Raw genomic sequence first — 23,106 nt, 5'->3', positions numbered from 1 at the left:
TATTCCTGTGGGCAGACAGAACACAAAGTGTGAGTGCCCTCTTATGGAATGTGAATATGCCCAGGGCTGGACTGCAGGAAAAGACTCCCCCTAAGTTGATGGTACCAGTGATGGTCCAAGGGAAGAGGATTCAAGGACTTTTGGATTCCGGCTGCAGCTAGATGGTGATTCAGGCCTCCATTGTGGGAGATGTCACCCCTAAGAAAACATGGTGATGTCTAAACGTGTCCAAGCCAGCGTTTGTAGCCGACAGTGGAGTCACACACCACAGTGATAACAGTAGCCCTAGCCAAAAAATTGGCCTATCCTAAAATCATAGGCCAGGACTGGCCTTTTTTTCTGGCAAGTCATTAACAAACAGGCCAGTGCAGATGGTTCCCCAGAGCTTGGTAAGCCTCAGGGAAGCCAAAGACTTTGCGGAGGGAATGTACCAAGCAACACAGTGGTCGAACTCCACAGAGAAAGAAGAGGTAGGCATTCAGGACCTGGAAGCTCTCTTGCAGGGCAGGAATTTCATGCAAGACCAGAGACATGACCTACACTGAGCTGTGCTTATGAACAACTGATCTCTGTAAATGGGGAGGTAACAGAGCCCCAGGGGGGTGAATGGTATCCGCACTTTCCGCTCAAGAAAGAACACCTGTAACAAATCGAAAGGGATCAACAAACTGATGGTGAGGGCCCAGTGGCTGGTGCCACAAAAGCTACTGCTGAACTGTGGTGCAGTTTGCACGTGACATCCCATGCACTGGTCACCTGGGAAGAGAGAAAATTTTGTCCCAGGTATTAGCCTGATTCTACCGGCCAGGCATACACCAGAAGATGAAAGAATACTCTTCCTCCTGCCCACAGCCCCAGCTAGCCAGCAACACAGGGATTCCTAAGGCACCCTCAGTCCCCCTGCCCTGGATTGAGACACCCTTTGAGAGAATCAGTGTGGGCATGGTTGGGCCCCTTGAAAACTGCATCAGGGCATCAGTATATATTAGGAATCATCGGGTATGCGACTAGGTACTGTGACAAAGCTCCAACCTTGTCTCAGTGGGTCCCGCGCTTCCAGGCGGATTACGCTAGCCTCAGAGGCTCACTGTGACCCTCCATGTAGCCCTTCTCTCTCTCTAGAGGCAAGGATCACAGCCTACTGAGCACTTTTCATCATAAGCCAGCAAGGGAGGTGGGAAGAAGCAATCCTCTTTTGCACAGTCTCTGTTGTCCCACAGTCTCTGTGATTAATTGGTGAGAGTGGGAGTGGGGGAGCCCAGGCCCACCCTCTACTCCGGGCTCCAGCCCAGTGACCCTAAGAGTAGCAGCTATTGGTAGTTGACTTTTTGAAACAGGATAAGAACAATTCCCTGGGCCACTTCCCCACAGCAGCCCTCACTTCCTCAACATCTACTTCACCCTTACCTCAGGGCCTCCTTCCTTGCGCCTGATAGGGTTTGTCTTGCCCAGTTTCTCCAGCTGCACGGCTTCCTCCTACAGCTCCTGACACGTGCCTCTAACTGACTAACTGGGAGGCTTTTAATTAGTTCCAGCCAGCCCTTGATTGACTTCAGGTGTCCTAATCAACCTAACTGTCTCCACTGCTTTCTAGAAGGATCTTAATTGGCCCCAGGTGTCTTGATTAACCTGTAGCAACTGCCATTTGGTTACCATGGTAACAGGGATTTGTTTAGCCTGGGGCTAATTTACCTGTTTCTCACTACTTTCCTATAGTCATCTGTCCTTGCCCCATCACATATCCCTGCCCCTGCTCAACACCATGGAGTTGGGCAACTTGGGACGCCAGGCAGTGTACTCATGACAGGCCATCAACGTTGCCATGGTGGTTCCCAGCCCTGTGCCATATGCGTAACTGGAACGGTTGTAGGGATAAAAACCACCTGGTGACTATTGCGTTCTTTTCCTTATTCTGCTGCATCCACTGGAGGGGTGCATGGTCTGTCACAAGAGTAAATCACCAGCCTAAGAGGTAATAACGCAGTGTCGCCATGGCCCATTTGACAGCAAGGCATTCTCTCTTGACTACTGCGTATTTCTGTTCACTTGGGAGAAGCTTTCTGCTTAGGTAGAGGATCGGGTGCTCCTCTTCTCCCACCATTTGTGACAGAACAGTCTCCATCCCCACCTCGGAAGTGTCTGTTTGTAAAATAAATTCCCTGTTAAAGTCTGGGGCTATGAGTACGGGGTCATTACAGAGTGCTGTCCAAAGGTCTGTGAATGCCCCCTCTGCTGCGTCAGTCCACTTCACCATGTCTGGACCTCGGGCCTTTACCAGGTCTATTAGGGGACTTGCCCTAGTGGTGAAGTGGGGAATAAAACGTCAGTAATACCTTACTATGCCTAGGAACGCACGGACCTGCTTTTTCCAGGTCGGCCGGGGACAGATTTGAATCGCCTTTAGCTTATTCATTTGGGGCTTCACTATGCCCCTTCCTACAATATACCCCAGGTACTTAGCCTCTGCTAGCCCTATGGCGCATTTAGCGGGATTAGCGTTGAGGCCAGCCCGCCTTAAGGTGCACAGTACTGCCTCAACTTTCTCCAAGTGGGTTCCCCAGTCTGGTGTATGGATGATTACATCATCTAGTTATGCAGCTGCATAACTAGTATGGGGCCGCAGCAGCTTATCCATGAGGCGCTGGAAAGTGGCCAGGGCCCCATGTAGCCCGAAAGGGAGGACAGTGTACTGGAATAGCCCTTCTGGGGTGGAGAACGCTGTCTTTTCTTTAGCTTCTTTGGTCAGGGGAATCTGCCAATACCCTTTTGTCAAATCCAGGGTAGTCAGGAACCGGGCACTGCCCAGTCGGTCAACCAGTTCGTCGATGCGTGGTATGGGGTATGCATCAAATTGGGATACATCATTCAGTTGGCGAAAGTCATTACAGAATCTTGTGGTACCGTCGGGTTTGGGCACTAGTACGATTGGACTGGACCACTGACTGTGAGATTCTTCAATGACCCCTAATTCTAACATCTTCATCACTTCGGCCTTGATCTTTTGGCTGCTGGGATTCGGTAGGGTCTCAATGTTACCTTGGCTCCGGGGATTGTGCGGATATTTGGATATTAGGAAACACTATTTCACTAGGAAGGTGGTGAAGCACTGGAATGGGTTACATAGGGAGCTGGTGGAATCTCCATCCTTAGAGGTTTTTAAGGCCCGGCTTGACAAAGCCTTGGCTGGGATGATTTAGAATCATAGAATCATAGAATATCAGGGTTGGAAGGGACCTCAGGAGGTCATCTAGTCCAACCCCCTGCTCAAAGCAGGACCAATTCCCAACTAAATCATTTAGTTGGTGTTGGTCCTGCTTTGAGCAGGGGATTGAACTAGATGACCTCCTGAGGTCTCTTCCAACCCTAATCTTCTATGATTCTATGATTCTATGGTGACAGGTCTCGGTCATCCGCCCTAGTTTAGTAGAGAACACATCTTGGTTGTGATTGATCATGTCGGCTGCCTCAACCTTTTGGTTAGGCATCAAGTTGGGTGATATCCTCACTTGCTCGTGTAGGTTATCCTCTTGGGGAAGGGCCTCCTGGATGACTAAGCATGCCTCTCGGTCGTGCCAAGGTTTTAGAAGATCCATGTGGTAAATTTGCTCCGGTTTCTGGTGGCCTGGCTGCCACACCTTATAGTTCACCTCCCCAATGGCTTCGATCACTTTGTAGGGTCCCTGCCACTGGGCCAAAAGTTTACTCTCTGCTGTGGGTACCAGTACCATCACCCGGTCCCCTGGTTGGAACCGTCGAACCTTTGCTTGGTGATTGTAATGGGTTCATTGGGTCTCCTGTGCTTTTTCCAAATGGTCCCGTACAATGGGCGTAACTCGGGCTATACTATCTCTCATCTGCAGTACATGCTTGACTATGTTCCTTCTGGGATTTGGCTCCTCTTCCCAGGCTTCTCTGGCTATATCCAATGTGCCCTGGGGGTGGCGCCCATATAGTAGTTCGAATGGAGAGAAGCCCATGGAGGCTTGTGGGACCTCCCGGATGGCGAACATGAGGTAAGGTAGTAGGGTATCCCAATCTTTCCCATCCCGGCTTACCACTTTCCTGATCATGGCTTTGAGGATCCTATTGAACCTTTCCACAAGGCCATCAGTTTTCAGATGGTATACAGAAGTCCGTAGGGCTTGTATGTGGAGCAACAAACAAAGATCTTTCATTAGCTTGGACACGAAAGGTGTCTGATCAGTCAATATCTCCTTGGGTAGCCCAACCCGGGCAAAGATCTGTACTAGCTCCTTAGCTATTGTCTTGGAAGCCATGTTGCATAGGGGGACGGCTTCCGGGTACCGGGTTGCATGGTCCAGGACAAGTACATGTTGGTGGCCCCGAGCTGTCTTCTCTAGGGGCCCTATCAGATCGAAGGCTATTCGTTCAAAAGGTACCTCTATTATTGGAAGAGGTATCAAAAGGACCCTCAAGTGTGGGTGAGGGCTATGCAGCTGACACTCCGGACAGGAGGTGCAGTACCTCTGGACATCTTCATGTACTCCTGGCCAGAAGAACCTTCGCAGGATCCGTGCCTGGGTTTTCTCTACCCCTAGGTGTCCTCCAAAAAGGTGACTATGGGCAAGGCTCAATATGGTTTTTTTGATGCTTTCGTGGCACCATAAGTTGCTGTATCTCTTGCTCCTGCATTTGCACAACCCGGAGATCTTTCTTCACTATAAAGTAAGGTCCCTGTCCCTGGACCTTCCGAACCACGGGTATCCCATCTATCTCAGCCACCTCTCTCCTGACGTTATCATATCTGGGGTCCTCCTCCTGGTCCTGCCTAAAAGTCTCTCTTCCAGGACTAACATGCCCGAGCTCCCAGGGGCCGGCTCCTACTTCTTTCAGCGGCTCGCCGACGTCATGGCTGGGGCCGGCCTCCAGCTGACCGTCCGCGGTGGAAGTTTCTCTGTCTGCTGCCCGTGTCCATCCCCTACTAGGGCGGTCTTCTGGCCCTGGGTCAGGATCTGGGTTCACAAGGCCTTCCTCTCTGTGGACAAGAGACATCGCACTGTTGATCACTACCCATTGAGCCCGACAATCCAGCCAGCTTTCTATCCACCTTCTGTCCATTCATCCAATCCATACTTTTTAAACTTGCTGGCAAGTATACTGTGGGAGACCGTATCAAAATCTTTGCAAAAGTCAAGATATATCACGTCCACCGGTTTCCCCATATCTACAGAGCCAGTTATCTCATCATAGAAGGCAATCAGGTTGGTCAGGCATGACTTGCCCTTGGTGAATCCATGTTGACTGTGACAAGAATTGGGGTTCCCTGATGAAATTAACAGGCACCAGATTTAAAACAAACAAAAGGAAGTAGTTCACACAACGTACAGTCAACTTGTGGAACTCACCGCCAGGGGATGTTGTATGTACGTGAAGAGGGTAAAGGCCTAAGTGCATTTAACAGGTTGTATATAAGCAATTGACTTGTTGGCCTAGTGGTTAGTGTGGTTGATAAGACCTTTGATAACCCTTTCAGGAAGGAGCGCAAAGGCAGCCTTCTTGGTGTGCTAAAGATCCTGTTACTGTGTTTTTGGGATGTCCCTGACTTGAGGACAGGGCACTGAAAGCACAAGCAGGGCAAACCAGGGAAGTGCCTGTCCAGTGATAAGATTAGTAGCTTTGTTGTTGCCAATAGGCAGAGAGACATGTTTCCTGCTCCAGCGTGGAATGGGGAATTTGGTCATGACTATTGCTCTGTGATGAATCGGAGGAGGGGATGGGGATAAATGCAGGGCATTGCTCTGGGTAGGGAAAGAAAGACTCCAGGCTTGGCGTAACACAGCTTTTGGCTTGCAAAGGTGTTACTGCCCCGCAGGCCAGGCCCTGCAACTAGGCCTGCCAACAGCCACTTCTTACAAGGGACGTCCTTGTTTCTTCATCGCTGTACAACAAGATCGGGAGCTGCTGAGTGCAGCCCGGAATCTCCCGGGAGAATGTGTTAATTAATAACAATGCTAATATTGGGAGGGAGTGGGGCAGGGTGTGAAGAAAACAATTCCCTATTTTTAAATGCAATGTTGGTAGCCCCACCCTGATGGACAAGGCAGCTGGCACCTGGCCTGAAATTGACTAGGGCCTGGGATCTAAACTTGGAATTAGCCACGGATTTTGTTTCCTGCTAGACAGACCCTCCCAAGCCAGGGATAGAACCCAGGAGTCCAGGCTCCCAGGCTCACCCTGCTCTAACCACTAAAACAAAACCCCCTCAAAAAAAAAAAAAAAAAAAAAGCTGGGAAAGGAACCCAGAGCCCGGGCTCCCAGCTGAGGTCCAGCGGACCTCTAACCCCCTGCCAGTCTTGACCCCCTCCCCAGGGCATGCTGGGAGTTGTAGTCCCCACCACAGTAGGCGAAAACCAGTCCTGCCTGGGAGCCCCGCCTGGCACCATCCTGAGCCTCACGCTTCTGGGGACCGAAGAGCCATGGGGGACAGCGGGGAGAGAACCCTGCCCAGTCTTGTGAGCGAACGGGACTACAGCTCCCATCACGCACTGCGGCAGGATGGCCACCCGCCCTATTGCATTCTGAAGGAGGAATACATCCCCCAACATGCACCGCGGGCTGGAGCCGATCGCGGGACTACAACTCCTGGCATGCAGTGAGGCAGGCGCATGCGCTCACCAGGGCTCAGGAAGTCGGGTAAGTGTCTCAGTGGGGGCAGCCATGACTTGCCCTTGGTGAATCCATGTTGACTGTTCCTGATCACCTTCCTCTCCTCCAAGTGCTTCAAAATGAATTCCTTGAGGACCTGCACCATGATTTTTCCATGGAGTTGCTACAAGAAGGCCAAGAGGAACAGTGCATAGGCGCCTTAAGCATGACCCAGTACATCTTACAATTAAGGGACTGACTCAGAGACATGGGGTGCTTGCCAGAGAGAAATTAAGAAAGGCCCAACTCGCACAGGAACAAAATTATAATAGAGGAGATGACTATGGGCTTTGCACCCAGGTGATCATGTCCTTTTGTTACTGCCCTCAGCTGAGTGAAAAATTAATAGCACAATGGCCGGGGCCATTTGAAGTTGTCAGGCAGGTAGGGCTGGTGGACTATGAGATAAGGGAGAAGGAGAAGGAAGGTAACTAAGATCTATCCTGTGAATCTTCTTAAACCTTGGAAGACACGGGAGGCCTGGCTGATAGCTCCCACTCCTATGGAGCCTGACTTAGGGCCCCAAGAACCCAGCGGCCAAGAATCGGCAACAGTATCATGGGGTGAGGGACTCTGCACTGCACAGAGGAAGCAGCTCCTCCAATTGATCGAGGACTTTGCAACTGTATTCTCCCCCCACCTATGGAGAACCCAATTAGTTCAACATCACTTAGAGACCACCCTGAGCCAGCTAGTCAGGGAGAGCCCCTAGACCATCGCCATGGAGGGTGAGGGACACAGTCTGAGCAGAAGTATGAGTGATGCTGAAGGTGGGGGTAATTGTGGAATCCAAAAGTGAGAGGAGGAGCCCCTTAATGCTGGTTCCCAACCGCGGTGGTTCGGTGCAGTTTTGCATGAACTTCAGGAAGGTTAATTCCATCTCAAAATTCAACACTTACCCAGCTCCAAGGGTAGGTACGGTACTGGAGAGGCTGGGACTGGTGCAGCACCTGAGCACCATCGATCTGACAAAAGGTTATTGACAGGTCCCTTTAGTGTGTCCCCTCACCCCTCCGCAAAAAAACCCCAACGGTTTTCTCCACCTCCTTCAGGCATTTTCAATTCAAGACTGTGCCTTTCAGTCTCCATGGAGCTGCCACAACTTTCCAGTGCCTTACGAATAAGATCCTAAGCCCACACCATTAATATGCTGCAGCCTACATAGATTACATTGTTGTCTATAGCCTTACCTGCAGCACTTAAAGGTGGTGTTAAAGGCCCTCCAGGATTCAGGTCTTATGGCCAGTTCCACAAAATGTAGACTAGTCTTGGTGGAAGTAACCTATTTGGGGTATTGCACAGGCGGCAGCCCTAGGAAACCAGTGGTCGACAATATACAGGCCCTAATGGTGTGCCCAGTTCCCCAGCCAAAGAGACAAGTGAGGTGTTCTCTTGGCCTGCCAGGATATCACTGGAGGTTTATCCCCAATTTCACCTCAGTCGCAGTCCCCCTTACAGACCTCATAAAAGGCAACAACTGCAAGAAGATTCAATGGGATGAGAAATGTGAGGAGCAGTCAGTGAACTGAAAGCACAACTATGCTGGGCACCCAGGCTCTTCAGCCCTGATTTTTTACACAAATGCATACTGCTCACGGATGCCTTGGGTGTCGGAATCAGCACCAGGCTCTCACAAGACTTCAGTGGAGAAGAACATCCCATCCTATACCTGAGCAGGGAGCTATTCCCTAGAGAAAAGGCCTATCAATTATTTAAAAGGAGGCACTAGCGATCAAACGGGCTGTGGATTCCCCCAGGTATTATCTGTTGGGTAGCCCCTTCTCCTTAATTACAGATCACACTCCCCAGTGCAGGATCCACACCATGAAAGATTTGAACCCACATGTAATGTGATGGTGCCTTGTGCTACAACCCTATAGTTTCAGAGTGCAACACCAGGCAGGAAAGGACCATACTAATGCCAATTTCTTTTCATGGGAATCAGGAATGGAGGCAACCCACCCCAGGACTCCATTTCTAATTTGAGGAGTGGGGTATGTGAAGGGGGACATCCTCACTCAGGTGGAGAGGAGATTAATGAGCTCGTCTGGACTCATTCAGCACTAATGAGACTCACCCATAAGGCTTGATCTGGCGGAGCTTAAAAAGGGATAGCCTGCCACAGGAAGGCGTGGTGAACAGGAAGAAAACTGCTACATCTCAGAGACTGCTGACCACAGAGACTGATCAGCCCAGGGGGAGACAGTCGCAGTCCTCACTGCCCCTGAAACTGCGTGGACCAGCTGTAAAGCAGGGTGCCCCAAGAGAAGGGGCTGGAGGTAGACCCTAAGGACAGTAGGCCACCTGATAAGCCAAGCCCCAAAGGGCTGGGCCCAGAAAGACTGCCTAAGAGACAGGCCACCTCTTCTTTTACCCTGATCCCCTCCCACAATGGAGAGAGAGGGAAAAGGACTCTTCCTTTGTTTTGTTTGGAGAATCCCTCGTGTGCTACAAATGGGGGGGGGACATTATAGACCACTTGAATTGGAGCCTGGGTGGGACTCGGGGGAGCCCCAATCCCCTCCCCCACCCACAGCAGAAGTCAGCTTTGTTTTAACATCACATTTAGACAGGGATGGGGAACAAAGTGCCCAGTCATGCGTTCCTAAAGCAGAATGCAGCTTGGTTAGCACTGCTGTCGGGGTCAGAGGGAAATGGGGGCTTGCTGGTGCCTGTGCGGAAGAGGATTTGATCACTATCCTTAGCCCAGGGGCTGGCCCACGGGGATGGGATGTAGGTGGAAACTGTTCAGCTACTTATCACCGGCTGCAAGGGCTGAGGGGCCCCTGCACACGCAGAGAGGAGATCAGTGAGGAAAGAAAAGGGCTCAGCAGAAAGTGCAGCTCAGCAGTTGCAACTGCCAAGTCCATCTGCTCTCAGCCGGGCAAACGCCCATCTCACCAGGACAACCAGCAGGCAGCCAATGGCAGCAGCAACACAGGGACAGGCACTAACTCAGCAGGAGGTGATGACGGAAACAGGTCAGGGAAACCAAGATGTGCCAAAAGTGAATGCAAAGCACGTTACGAGAATGTGTGTAAGAGCGGAGCAAACCCCGCACTTAGCTGGGAATCCCAGCCCTGTCCCCAAAACCACCCATGTACCCCAGTTGCAGGGCACCGCGCAAGGCAACTGGCTCTTCTACTCCGATAGACTGACATTTGAAACAACGGGGCAGGATACAACCACATGTGCCTATCTCCGTGACCGACATGCGACGCATGCAGAGGATGGGACAGGGATGTTACGCCCAGCTTTACAGGTCTCCTTGCATCTAGTGCTGCAGTTTCTTTCCTGCAGTCCTCTGGCAGGAGTGTTCTTGGCTAGCTACACAGAGACCATGTGCACAGCAACAGTACAGTGAGGGGAATTAGGGTAGAATTTGTCAGCTGATCAAGATATCGGCCCATTCATGTTTGCCCCTCAGTCCTGTCCCAGATGGAGAAGGAAGAGAAGAGTAGCGTGGGGCAGTAGAGATGAAAAGAGGCTGTTGTCTTCTATAGGCTTCATCTAACAGGTGAAGCCTTGGCTGGGATGATTTAGTTGGGTTTGGTCTTGCTCTGAGCAGGGGGTTGGATTAGATGACCTCCTGAGGTCCCTTCCAACCCTGATATTCTATGATTCTATACTGGTGAGAGGAAAAAGTAGGAGAGGGGAATAAAATGCGGACTGTAATTTATGGCAGTCTCCCTCCAGGCATTGTTGATGGGATTTTCCTCAACATGCCCAGAAACATCCTGCTCTGGTGCTAGACCAAGCTTGGGAAATTTCAGCCCCAGAGGAGAATTTTTCAGAAAACAGGTATCTGTTATGAAAACCCAGACACAACATGAACAATCTTGGCCCCAAGTCATGCCTGTGGGCTGTGCTGGTACGGCTGTGCCCCAGTTGGCAGGCCTCTGGTACCAAGGCCTCGCACACAGGGAAGCCTTCTTCACCTGGAGGCATCTGTTTCTTGATTAGCTTCAGGGCTCCCACACCTCCCACTTGCTGCTCTCCCTGCCAGGAGGGGACTCTGGGGTTCCCCCTCCTCTTGCTGCCACTCTGGCTAGCTCCCCCTCTCCCACTACCTCCTACCAACAGTGATCCCCAGGGCTCCCGCTGCTGCTGCCTGTCCTTGCTGAAGGAGAGGGCTCTGGGGCTTCCCCTTCTGCTGTGGCCACCATCTCCCACTCATGCAGTGGGGAGAGGATGTGGCTGTGCAAAGGAAGAAGGGGAGGGTATAAGAAAGAGTGCATGAAAGGTGGACAGTGGGAGAAAGGCCATGGGTATGCAGTGAATGAGGAGAGGGGGGGTGAAGGAGAGGGAGGAAGGAAGTGAAGAGTGGATGATATCAGTGTGCCAACCCCAAGTGCTCAAAAATCATGTTTCAGGCCTCCAAAATCATAAGACCGTCTTTAAAATTGGTGAGACATAAAATATAATAAGTTTGAGGATTTTTTTCTTTGCCAATTGGTTTCTGATTCTTTAGGCTGCATTAAAGTCACATTTTCTAACTTCTCTCCACAGCCAGTAGGGCTAGAAACATACTGTTTATTCACTGAAAGTTGAAAGTCTCCTGTAATCCCAGGACTACAGCAGCTGGAGATTTGAGGGGGTAGGTGCACAAGTGGCCAGGGTATGCCAAACAGTTCAAGCCAGTTGAAGAATGGCATAGTTGATTGGTAGAGCAATCCTGGTCAGTACAGAGACATGAAGGATGTCCAGAAGTTGATGCTGTTTGTCTTGTACTTCCTCCAGTGGAATATGAAGGTCCCCAGCCACCCTGCGTAGGAGGTCCTGGAACCGACAAAAGTCACTGGGAGGCGAGGGAGAAACTGAGGTCACAGCAGCATCTGGAGAGGATGATGGGAATCGTTCCTACTCAGTTGGTGCCGTTGGAACTGGACTGAGCAGTTCATTCTCCAAAACTGGTTCCGATGGTGCCTGAAGGGATAGGGGTGAACCCTCTCTTGCTGAATGGGAAGGCTCTGAAGGTGGATATTGAGGCCAGGACCCTCTATACTGTCAACAGGATGGATCTGGGGATACTGTGGCAAGCCCCATGTAGTGGGATACCAGTGGCTCCTCTGCTGTGGGAGAGGAGGATACTGCCATGAAGCTGGTGGTCCCTTAGGGTACTTGTAGCAGCAGTAGAGGATGGGCAGCCCTGGAGCTTCATCCAACTCCTCCAATGATGAGAACTTGGACCCCAGTTCCAGTGGCGGTACCGCTGGAGCTAGTGAAACCGTATAGACCATAGGGGAATGGGTGGAAGTCTGAGTTGACTGAGGTAAACCCTGGGTTGGAGATTGTAACTCTCTAGCCACAGGCAGCAGAGGAAGGCATAGAGATCTCGATTCCCCAAGGGTGAAAAGTTCACGTGGCTTTGGCACTGTTTCCAACCTCCCTGGTGTTAGCAGTATGTGCCCCGTAGCCGGAACTGGGGCTGGAGCAGAGGACTGTCTCAAAACCGATGGTTCCCTTGACTTAAGGGGGGCCAAAATGAAAGGCATGTGCAACTTGGTGCTCGGTACCAGTGGATCTGCTGGTCTGCACAATTTCTTGTCTTCATCTTTTTTATGGCAGCCTTTCAAGTGTTTGAAGAATGCCATCATGTTCCCCCTTTAATCTCCTATTCTTCAAAATAAACATACCCGCTTCCTTCAGCCTTTGCTCAGATGGTTTGCATTCCATCCCTTTGATCATCTTTGTCACTCGCCTCTGGATCCTTTCCAGTTTCTCTACATCTTTTCTATACATTGGTGACCAAAATTGGACACAGTACTGCAGCTGAGGCCTAACCAGTGCCGAATAGAGCAGTACTATCACCTCCTGTGACTTGCATGCTATGCCTTTCTTAATGCAACCTAAAATTGCATTTACTTCTTTTCTCATCAGCATCGTACTGTTTACTCATGTTGATGTTGTGATCCACCACATTGCAGATGGAAATGGTAGAATTATCAATAATAATGCAGAAAAGGTAGACATGTTCTTAGTGAAACTGATGCAATGGTGTCTGCGTGAGTGTGCAGACAGCCCAAAAGAATGACTTAGAGGGGTGAACACCACTCTCTGGAGTAGCAGCTTTAAAATCCAGCGATGATGCCTCAGTGCCAATGTTGACTATCTAATCACTGATCATTTCAGTGGCTGGAATGGAGTGGGATAGAGAAGCCCATAGGTTTGGGAATTGGGTGTTGCTGCAAGGAAGGAAATGCAGAGAGAAGGACACAGGAAACTCACACAGACAGGGAAGAAGGAGAGAAAAAGAAAGAAGGATGGGGAAGGCAGAGAAAATAAGGGCAGAGGTAGTGCTGGGCAAAAGGGGATTCGTTTTTTTCACTGAGAGACAAATGCAGTGAGAAGGCACTGAATAAACAACACACAACTAAACATTCACCAGCTACAGACTGGTTCTGATCTGCCTTGGATCTTAGTGCAAAGCTCCTGCTGACCCTGGTGAGTATCTGCTGTACACTGTGGGAAGTGTATAGTCCTGAAGACATACTTGGCCCATGGACCATACTTAAAGATAGACCTCGTTCTGCTCCTTTGAATGAGTTTGGCATTCCTGGCCTAGAGCATGCTGCCTCCTACTGGAAGGAGGAGTTTGTGTTCCCTCCCTAAACTCAAGGAGCAGCCCAAGGGTTGGATGTGGAGACACTGATATAGAGCTCAGAGTAGCAGCCGTGTTAGTCTGTATCCGCAAAAGGAACAGGAGTACTTGTGGCACCTTAGAGACTAACAAATTTATTAGAGCATAAGCTTTCGTGGGCTACATGCATCCGATGAAGCGAGCTGTAGCCCACGAAAGCTTATGCTCAAATAAATGTGTTAGTCTCTAAGGTGCCACAAGTACTCCTGTTCTTGATATAGAGCTGTGGTGTGAAGAGCAGGTTTCTCTATTGAAGTCATCAGCAGCAGCCATGGAGCATCACAATCATGGAAGAAACCCAGATCTTGGCTTCACAGAAGGAATGAGAGATTTGTTCTTTGCACCCACAGCAGCAATAATGCAAAATCCAATAAAGAGCATGAATAGGCTGCTTCAAAGGCATGGAGAAGTTTGCTGCAGTGAGGCTGCATTTCTTAGAATCAATATATTAGAAAACAGAATCTCAGTTACCCCAGTGCATTATGGTGCAGCATACCCCACAGCATAGGAAATCTGAAATGAATATGGGACCTACACAAAAGTCTGTATATACGCCACGTAACTAGTATGATTTTTTTCTCTACACTCTATCTACACACATCCAAGGAGCCTTCTGTCAGCAGAGACAGCAGCAGTTTGGCAATGCAGCATGATATAAAGGACGCAACAAAAGTGAAGTCTCTCTACGGGAGCGCATTATGTCTCTTTTTTTGTTTCACTGTTCTCTTAGTCTAAAATAAAAGTCAGTGACTGAATTAATAGATTGCTCTTTGTGTGTGGAAGACATAACTTCCCCCAGCCCTTTGCCCAGCGCGGGGGGAGGGGGGGTAAGGGGCACAAGAGTACAGATCCCCAAAGATCAACAGACAGAGTCAACCGCTGGGCACTGCATCTGTCTGAAAATGTGTATTTGAAACCATAATGAAAATCCTATATCACCATGGTCCAGACAAGCATTTCAAATATTAATACCCCAATAAAAATGATAAAATATTTCAAACATAGCAAAGAACGGATCCCTCATTGGGGACAATGCAAGAGTTTAAAAATACACCCACTTTTGAGTTATTTGAGCTTGTGACGAAGTGGGGGTTTTTCTTGTTTTCTGTGGAGTTTCAATGGTTTGCATGCGGAGGGGGCGAGACTCAGTTTCCCTGGGTGTTACTGGTTTAACGAGGTGAGGGAAGAGGGAGTTTGTTTTGCAGAGGACTGGAGAGAGGACTTGGGGACCCAGCCGATGGCCGGGGAGGATGGATACCCCAGTGACCGGCGACCTGGTGACCCGGAGGCCCAGCTGAGGAGACGCAGCCGGTTCTGGCCAGTGGGCGGACAATGGGCTGCAGAGTGAGGACCCAGTGACCTAACCAGCCGGTTCCAGCCAGAGGACAGAAGCGAGGAGAGGAGGCCCAGGTTTACGACCCTGTTTACCTGGAGAGAAGACAATGGACAGAGGCAGGGCTTGGGGCTGGGGATCTCAGATGCCCAGCGGGCAAGCAGGGGGGCTCGGGGCTGGAGAGAGGGAGCAGGCAGAGCCCACCTGGATGCAGAGAGACTGGGATGTGCTGGGCTGAGGGAGGCCAGGCCTGAGGCCCTGAGAGTTTCCTGTGCTGTGTTCAACTCTCAATAAATCCTCCTGTTTTATGCTGGCGGAGAGTCACTCCGGTCTAGAGAACAGGGTTGCATCAACCCCTTCGGGGGTGGAGGCCCCGGGGGTCCAAAGCGAGTGGACTCCCTGAGGGGGCCCATGGCAGAGACAGACGTGCTAAGGCTCAGAGAGGTGCGGCTCCAGGAGGTGGAGAGGCCTGACCCCGAGAGAGAGTGGACCCCCGAGAAGGGCTGTCACACTGAAAGGGGCACCCCCCACGGACCGCACGGGGCCAAGAGTGAGCACAATCTGTGAGTCCGTGACAGAGCTAAAAAAAATTAGAGCCAGATTTATTTTACACTGAGAAGGTCCCCCACTCCACTGATCTTCTTACCACTTGGAAATGGCCAAAGTTATTTCAGAGTACCTATGTGGGGAACTAAGATTTAATAATGGGCTCTTCAAACTAGCAGGCAAAGGTTTAACATGATCCAATGGCTAGAAGTTGAAGCCAGACAAGTGCAGAGTGGAAATAAGGCATACATTTTTTTAACACTGAGCGTAATTAATCATGGGAACGACTGACCAAGGGTAGTGGTGGATTCTCCATCACTGACAGTTTTTAAAATCAAGATTGGATGTTTTTTTTCTGAAATCTCTGCTCTAGGAATTGTTGTGGGGAATTTTTCTGGCCTGTTTTATACAAGGGGTCAGACTAGATGATCTCAATGGTCCATTCTGGCCTTGGAATCTACAAATCTATTAAAAACTTTCCCAGAAAAAAGGAAAGGTCCCGTCTGGGCAGAGGAATTGTTTATTAACAACAAAGAGACTGTAATAGAAAGCTGTTATTTCTACCTACCTACCTAAATGTTCCGTACACCACCCAGCAGCATAGTATGTAAGGTCCACGCAGCATTGTAACTTGCTCCCCACAAACTCTGCAACGTAACAAAGTGGTAAGTGACATGATAATACCAAGCTCTGTTACCGTACACCGAAACATTCATATACCAAGATGTTTCATCTGATTTCTTTTGCATAAAGAGCCCATGGGATCTTCTTATAAATCAGCAACCAAACTGTTCCAGTATCATAAACAGAATATTTGAATATAAATCATATCAGATGCAGATACATTTACCTCAGTGCAGGTATTTTCTTTCGTGCTTATGTAACACCGACAAACCCCAGTCATCAGCGGGCGGGATTGAACCGGGGAGTTAGCCTCTAACTCATGAGCTAAAAACCAACTGGCTGTTAGCTAAGGCTGTAGAGCAGGCTCATTTTATATCTCTCTCTTAAGTGGTCTTGGTGCCACTAGATGGGACAGCACACCACGGAGTCTGTGGGTTACATACTTCCCCTAGCTGAGGAAGTGCGTCCCGAGCTTCAGAGACTTCACAGTTGAAAACCTGGATGAGTCCCCACTTGTAATGCCAACAGCCCCCAGTGGCTGGGATTGAACCTGGGACCTCTAGAGCTTAGTGCATGAGCCTCTACTACATGAGCTAAAAGCCAACTGGCTGTTAGCTAAGGCTGTAGAGCAAACTCATTTTATCTCTCTCTCTTAAGTGGTCTTGGTGCCACTAGTGGCAACAGAACATCACACCCAGGAGATGTATGGGTTACACTTAATTCTCCAGGCAGTGGGAAATAGCTGGGATGGGGAAAAGGGGGGATGTAGTGGGGCTGGAGATTGCTGTGGGGATTGGAGGGGCTAAGAAGGGACATGAAAGCCACAACAAAAATAAGAAATCAATATATAACAAATGAAAAAAGGAGAGATTGATGGCACTAGATTATGGAGTGACGGTGGGTGACTCCATAGTTAAGGTTGAGCAGAGCTTTCTGTTCAACAGTCAACTTTTCAAAGTGCTCTAAATTCTGCATGAGACTCAGATTGTCTTGAAAATTTCTGTCTCATATCGGGGCCTAAAATAGGGTTAGCCGTGCAGAGTTTGGGTCATTTGGTCAAGGGGTTCATGAGATACAGTGACCAGAAAAAAAGAGCTGCCAGTAAGAAGAGGAAGAGTTTAAACAGATTTTTGTACACCTTTGGCTCAAATCATGCACAGATCTGCCCCCAGACTGAGATTAGCTGGTCAGATTTTATCACGGCATCACAACTGGTTCCTCTGAAGAAGGCCTGGGACATGTAAGGAATAGACTGAATTTTCTTGAGTCCTGGAGGTCTCAAGACACAATGGGGTGTAACTGTCTTGGCAGCAGCACTGCTGACAAAGAACTGGGAGTTGTGGTGGATCACATCCTCATCCTGAGTCAGCAATGTGATCCGGTTGCAAAAAAAGCAAATGCAATTTTGGGTTGCATTAACAGAGGCATGGCATGCAAGTCACGGGAAGTGATAGTACTGCTCTATTCGGCACTGGCTAGGCCTCAACTGGAGTACTGTGTCCAATTTTGGTCACCAAAATATAGAAAGAATATTGAAAAACTGGAAAGGATCCAGAACACAGTTGCCAACTTTCATGTGGTAAATAAGCACCCCGACTTTCACAATAAGCCAAAAATCAAGCTAATCCCATTTCAAAACAAGCCAATCCCTAAGAATCCCAACACTCTATGTGACTAGATTCCCCCTAGTGTGCAGTCTGGGACTGTGGTGGGCCCACTGTGCACCTCTGACTTTCTCCCCCTGTTGCCCCTGCTTGCCGGGAGCTGATAAAAAAAAGAAGCAACAAGCAACTCACAAGCCAAATTTTTAAGTTTTTTTTCCATGGGTTAGAATCATAGAATATCAAGGTTGGAAGGGACCTCAGGAGGTCATCTAGTCCAACCCCCTGCTCAAAGCAGGACCAATCCCCAGACAGATTTTTGCCCCAGATCCTTAAGTGGCCCCTCTCAAGGATTCAACTCACAGCCCTGGGTTTAGCAGGCTAATGCTCAAGCCACTGAGCTATCCCTCCCCCAAGGATTTGGCATGTCTGATCCAGAGGCGAGTGACAAAGACAATCAAAGGGATGGAATGCAAACCATGTGAGCAAGGCTGAAGGAACTGGGTATGTTTAGTTTGGAAAAGAGCAGATTAAGGGGGACATGATGGCAGTCTTCAAATACTTGAAAAGCTGCCATAAAAAAGATTAAGAAAAATTGTTCACTCTTGCTATAGAGGGCGGGACAAGAGGCAATGGGTTCAAACTACAGCATAGCTGATTTAGATTAAATCTCAGGAAAACCTTCCTAAAGGAAAGAACAGTAGGACAATGGAACAAACTTCCTAGGGAGGTTGTGGACTCTCCTTCACTGGAGGTTTTCAAAAGGAGGCTGGAGCCATCTGTCTTGGATGGTTTAGACACTACAAATCCTGCATCTTGGCAGGTGCTTAGACTAGGTGATCCCTTCGGTCCTTTCTAAGGGTATGTCTACACTACGAAATTAGGTCGAATTTATAGAAGCCGGTTTTATAGAAATCGGTTGTATACAGCCGATGGTGTGTGTCCCCACATAAAATGCTCTAAGTGCTCTAGTTGGCGGACCGCGTCCACAGTACCGAGGCTAGTGTCGACTTCCGGAGCATTGCACTATGGGTAGCTATCCCACAGTTCCCGCAGTCTCCACCGCCCATTGGAATTCTGGGTTGAGATCCCAATGCCTGAATGATGCAAAACAGTGTCACGGGGGGTTCTGGGTACATGTCGTCAGGCCCCTCCCCCTCCATCAGAGCAATGGCAGACAATAGATTCACGTCTTTTTACCTGGGTTACCTGTGCAGACAACATACCACGGCAAGCATGGAGCCCGCTCAGCTCAGCTCACCGTCACCATATGTCATCTGGGTGCCGGCAGACGTGGGACTGCATTGCTACACAGCAGCAGCAGCTAACTGCCTTTTGGCGGTAGACGGTGCAGCATGACTGGTAGCCTTCATCAGTGATCTGGGTGCTGGCAGCCATAGGGCTGCATTGCACCAGCCCTTTGCCTTTTGGCAGTAGATGGTTTATTACGACTGGTATCCGTCATCGTCATACTGCAGTGGCTCTTGATCATGGGCACCTGGGCAGACATGCTCAGTCCTATTGAACTGTCTTGACGATGATGGCTATCAGTTGTAGTATGCTATTTTCTACCAAGCGCCCAGTATTTTCTGCTAAGCACCCAGAAGAGGCCGAGGGCGATCTGGGTGCTGGCAGACGTGGGGCTGGCAGACGTGGGGCTGCATTGCTACACAGCAGCAGCCCCTTGCCTTTTGGCAGTAGATAGTATATTACGACTGGTATCCATCGTCGTCATACTGCAGTGGCTATCAGTCTTAGTACACTAACTGCCAAGCGCCCAGTATTTGCTGCCAAGCACCCAGAAGATGCCGAGGGCTATCAGTCATGCTGCACCGTCGTCTGCCAGCTTAAGATGTAAAAAATAGATTTGTTCTGTATTCATTTGCTTCCCCCTCCCTCCGTGAAATCAACGGCCTGCTAAACCCAGGGTTTTGAGTTCAATCTTTGGGGGGGGCCATTCTGTGTGACAGTTGTTTGTGTTTCTCCCTGATGCACAGCCACCTTTGTTGATTTTAATTCCCTGTACCTGTACGCCATGTCGTCACTTGCCCCTCCCTCCCTCCCTCCCTCCTTCCCCTGGTCCGTCAGATACTAGTTTTGTGCCTTTTTTCAGACCAAACGCCCTAGCTAGCACTGGGATCATGGAGCCCGCTCAGATCACCGCGGCAATTATGAGCACTATGAACACCACGCGCATTGTCCTGGAGTATATGCAGAGCCAGAACATGCCAAAGCAAAACCAGGACCAGCCGAGGAGGCGATTGCAGCGCGGCGACGAGAGTGATGAGGAAATTGACATGGACATAGACCTCTCACAAGGCACAGGCCCCAGCAATGTGGAAATCATGGTGTTACTGGGGCAGGTTCATGCCGTGGAACGCCGATTCTGGGCCCGGGAAACAAGCACAGACTGGTGGGACCGCATCGTGCTGCAGGTGTGGGACGATTCCCAGTGGCTGCAAAACTTTCGCATGCGTAAGGGCACTTTCATGGAACTTTGTGACTTGCTTTCCCCTGCCCTGAAGCGCCAGAATACCAGGATGAGAGCAGCCCTCACAGTTGAGAAGCGAGTGGCAATATCCCTGTGGAAGCTTGCAACGCCAGACAGCTACCGGTCAGTCAGGAATCAATTTGGAGTGGGCAAATCTACTGTGGGGGCTGCTGTGATCCAAGTTGCCGGGGCAATGAAAGACCTGGTGATATCAAGGGTAGTGACTCTGGGAAACGTGCAGGCCATAGTGGATGGCTTTGCTGCAATGGGATTCCCAAACTGTGGTGGGGCCATAGACGGAACCCATATCCCTATCTTGGCACCGGAGCACCAAGCCACCGAGTACATAAACCGCAAGGGGTACTTTTCAATGCTGCTGCAAGCCCTGGTGGATCACAAGGGATGTTTCACCAACATCAACGTGGGATGGCCGGGAAAGGTACATGATGCTCGCGTCTTCAGGCACTCTGCTCTGTTTCGAAAGCTGGAGGAAGGGACTTTCTTCACGGACCAGAAAATAACCGTTGGGGATGTTGAAATGCCTATCGTGATCCTTGGGGACCCAGCCTACCCCTTAATGCCATGGCTCATGAAGCCGTACACAGGCAGCCTGGACAGGAGTCAGGACCTGTTCAACTACTGGCTGAGCAAGTGCCGAATGGTGGTGGAATGTGCATTTGGATGTTTAAAAGCGCGCTGGCGCAGCTTACTGACTCGCTCAGACCTCAGCGAAAAGAATATCCCCATTGTTATTGCTGCTTGCTGTGCGCTCCACAATATCTGTGAGAGTAAGGGGGAGACATTTATGGCGGGGTGGGAGGTTGAGGCAAATCGCCTGGCCGCTGATTACGCGCAGCCTGACACCAGGGCGGTTAGAGGAGCACAGCAGGGCGCGGTGCGCATCAGAGAAGCTTTGAAAACCAGTTTTGTGACTGGCCAGGCTACGGTGTGAAACTTCTGTTTGTTTCTCCTTGATGAACCCTCCGCCCCCCCCCACCCGGTTCACTCTACTTCCCTGTAAGCCAACCACCCCACCCTCCCCTCCCCCCTTCGAGCACCGCTTGCAGAGGCAATAAAGTCATTGTTACTTCACATTCATGCATTCTTTATTAATTCATCACACAACTAGGGATAATTGCCAAGGTATCCCGGGATGGGTGGGGGAGGAGGGAAGGAAAAGGACACACTGCAGTTTAAAACTTTAACTCTTATTGAAGGCCAGCCTTCTGATGCTAGGGCAATCATCTGGGGTGGAGTGACTGGGTGGCCGGAGGCCCCCCCACCGTGTTCTTGGGCGTCTGGGTGAGGAGGCTATGGAACTTGGGGAGGAGGGCTGTTGGTTACACAGGGGCTGTAGCGGCGGTCTCTGCTCCTGCTGCCTTTCCTGCAGCTCAACCATACGCTGGAGCATATCAGTTTGATGCTCCAGCAGCCGGAGCATCGACTCTTGCCTTCTGTCTGCAAGCTGACGCCACCTATAATCTTTAGCCCGCAACTTGCTCTGTTCATCCCGCGATTCAGCCCGCCACCTCTCCTCTCGTTCATATTGTGCTTTTCTGTAGTCTGACATTGACTGCCTCCACGCATTCTGCTGTGCTCTGTCAGCGTGGGAGGACATCTGGAGTTCCGTGAACATATCGTCCCGCGTCCTCCGTTTTCTCTTTCTAATCTTCACTAGCCTCTGTGAAGGAGAAACATTTGCAGCTGGTGGAGGAGAAGGGAGAGGTGGTTAAAAAGACACATTTTAGAGAACAATGGGTACACTCTTTCACGTTAAATTTTGCTGTTCACATTACACAGCACATGTGCTTTCGTTACAAGGTCGCATTTTTCCTCTTATATTGAGGGCCTGCCGGTTTGGTGTGAGAGATCACTCACGCAGTGCCAGGCCACAGATTTCGGCTTGCAGTCAGCCATGGTAAGACACAGTCTTTTGGCTTTTTTAACCTTGTTAACATGTGGGAATGGTTTCAAACAGTAGCGCTCTCATTTCCCATACCAAGCACCCGTTGGGTTGGCCATTTAAAATGGGTTTGCAATGTAAAAGGAGGGGCTGCGGTTTCCGGGTAAACATGCAGCACAAACCCAACTAACTCCCCTCCCCCCCACACACCCAATCGTCTGGGATGATCACTTCACCCCTCCCCCCCACTGCGTGGCTAACAGCGGGGAATATTTCTGTTCAGCAGAGCAGGAAGGGGCACCTCTGAATGTCCCCCTCCGCTACCCCCATCGGCTACTCACCATCTGCCTCGAGCTCCTGCCTCTGGGACTCAGCTGCTCACCTAGGCTTGCCATGCCCTGTTGCCACCCATTTGCCCCTTGAAGCCTTTTTTCCCCTTTCTCTTGCCCCAGCCCCTTGCTAGCTCCAGTTTGTTTGCCTGCCCCGCCCTTTCCCTCTGCAGCCTTTGTCTGTTTGACCCGCCTCAGCCTCTGAAGCTAGCCCTGTGGTTCCTCTGCCCCATTCCCAGCCTGATTGTTCCCCTTCCCCTGCGGTCCCCTTGCCCTGATTAGCCCCTCCCCTTGTGTGCCCATGTCCCCTCCCCTGCACTTGTGCCCCTCTCCATTTTAGTTTGACCCTGTCTCACTGCACCCCCCAATGCTGTTATATTCCCCCTTCCTTGGTGCAACTAGAGGAGCCGGAAACCCTCCCCGAGTCGGTGACTGACCCCCTAGCTCTTGATAGTCCCGCTCCCATCCAGCCCACCCCTTTTTGGCGCCCTCCTCCCCTGCCTGCAGCCTAGCAGGGAGGAGTGGTCGACCTGCTTCCCCTCTCCCTGCCCCCTCCGGTGTTTGTTCTGCCCCCGTCCTCATTATGGCAGGGGACGAGGCGAGTGGGACCTCTCGGGCAGACCCTGCTGCCCCTCCTCCACCCGCCCCACCATCGTCCCCCCTAGCCTCTACCTCAACCGCCGCTGCCGTGCCACCTGCTAACGCCCCTGCTGGAGCACCGGCAGCGGCGAGTAACGAGGTGACCTCCGCTGCTGCCACGTCCCTTGCCCCCTCCGACTCTGGGGGAGCCCCCCCAGCCGGCAGGAAGGGCCAGGGCACAAAGGAAGGTAAAGGCCCCGCCCAAAAGGCCAGGCCCTCCATGGCGGGGGCTGCCCCCCTGCCACAGCCCCGCCACCGGCCGCGGCATCCCTCCCCGCTGTTCCCTCCAACAGCTCTGTAGGTGTCCCTCCCCCGGCCCCCAGGGCGTATGCCC

The sequence above is a fragment of the Emys orbicularis genome, chromosome 20 (genome assembly GCF_028017835.1).
Source record: "Emys orbicularis isolate rEmyOrb1 chromosome 20, rEmyOrb1.hap1, whole genome shotgun sequence".
Taxonomy (NCBI): Eukaryota; Metazoa; Chordata; order Testudines; family Emydidae; genus Emys; species Emys orbicularis.
Note: the sequence above shows the minus strand (reverse complement) of the source record.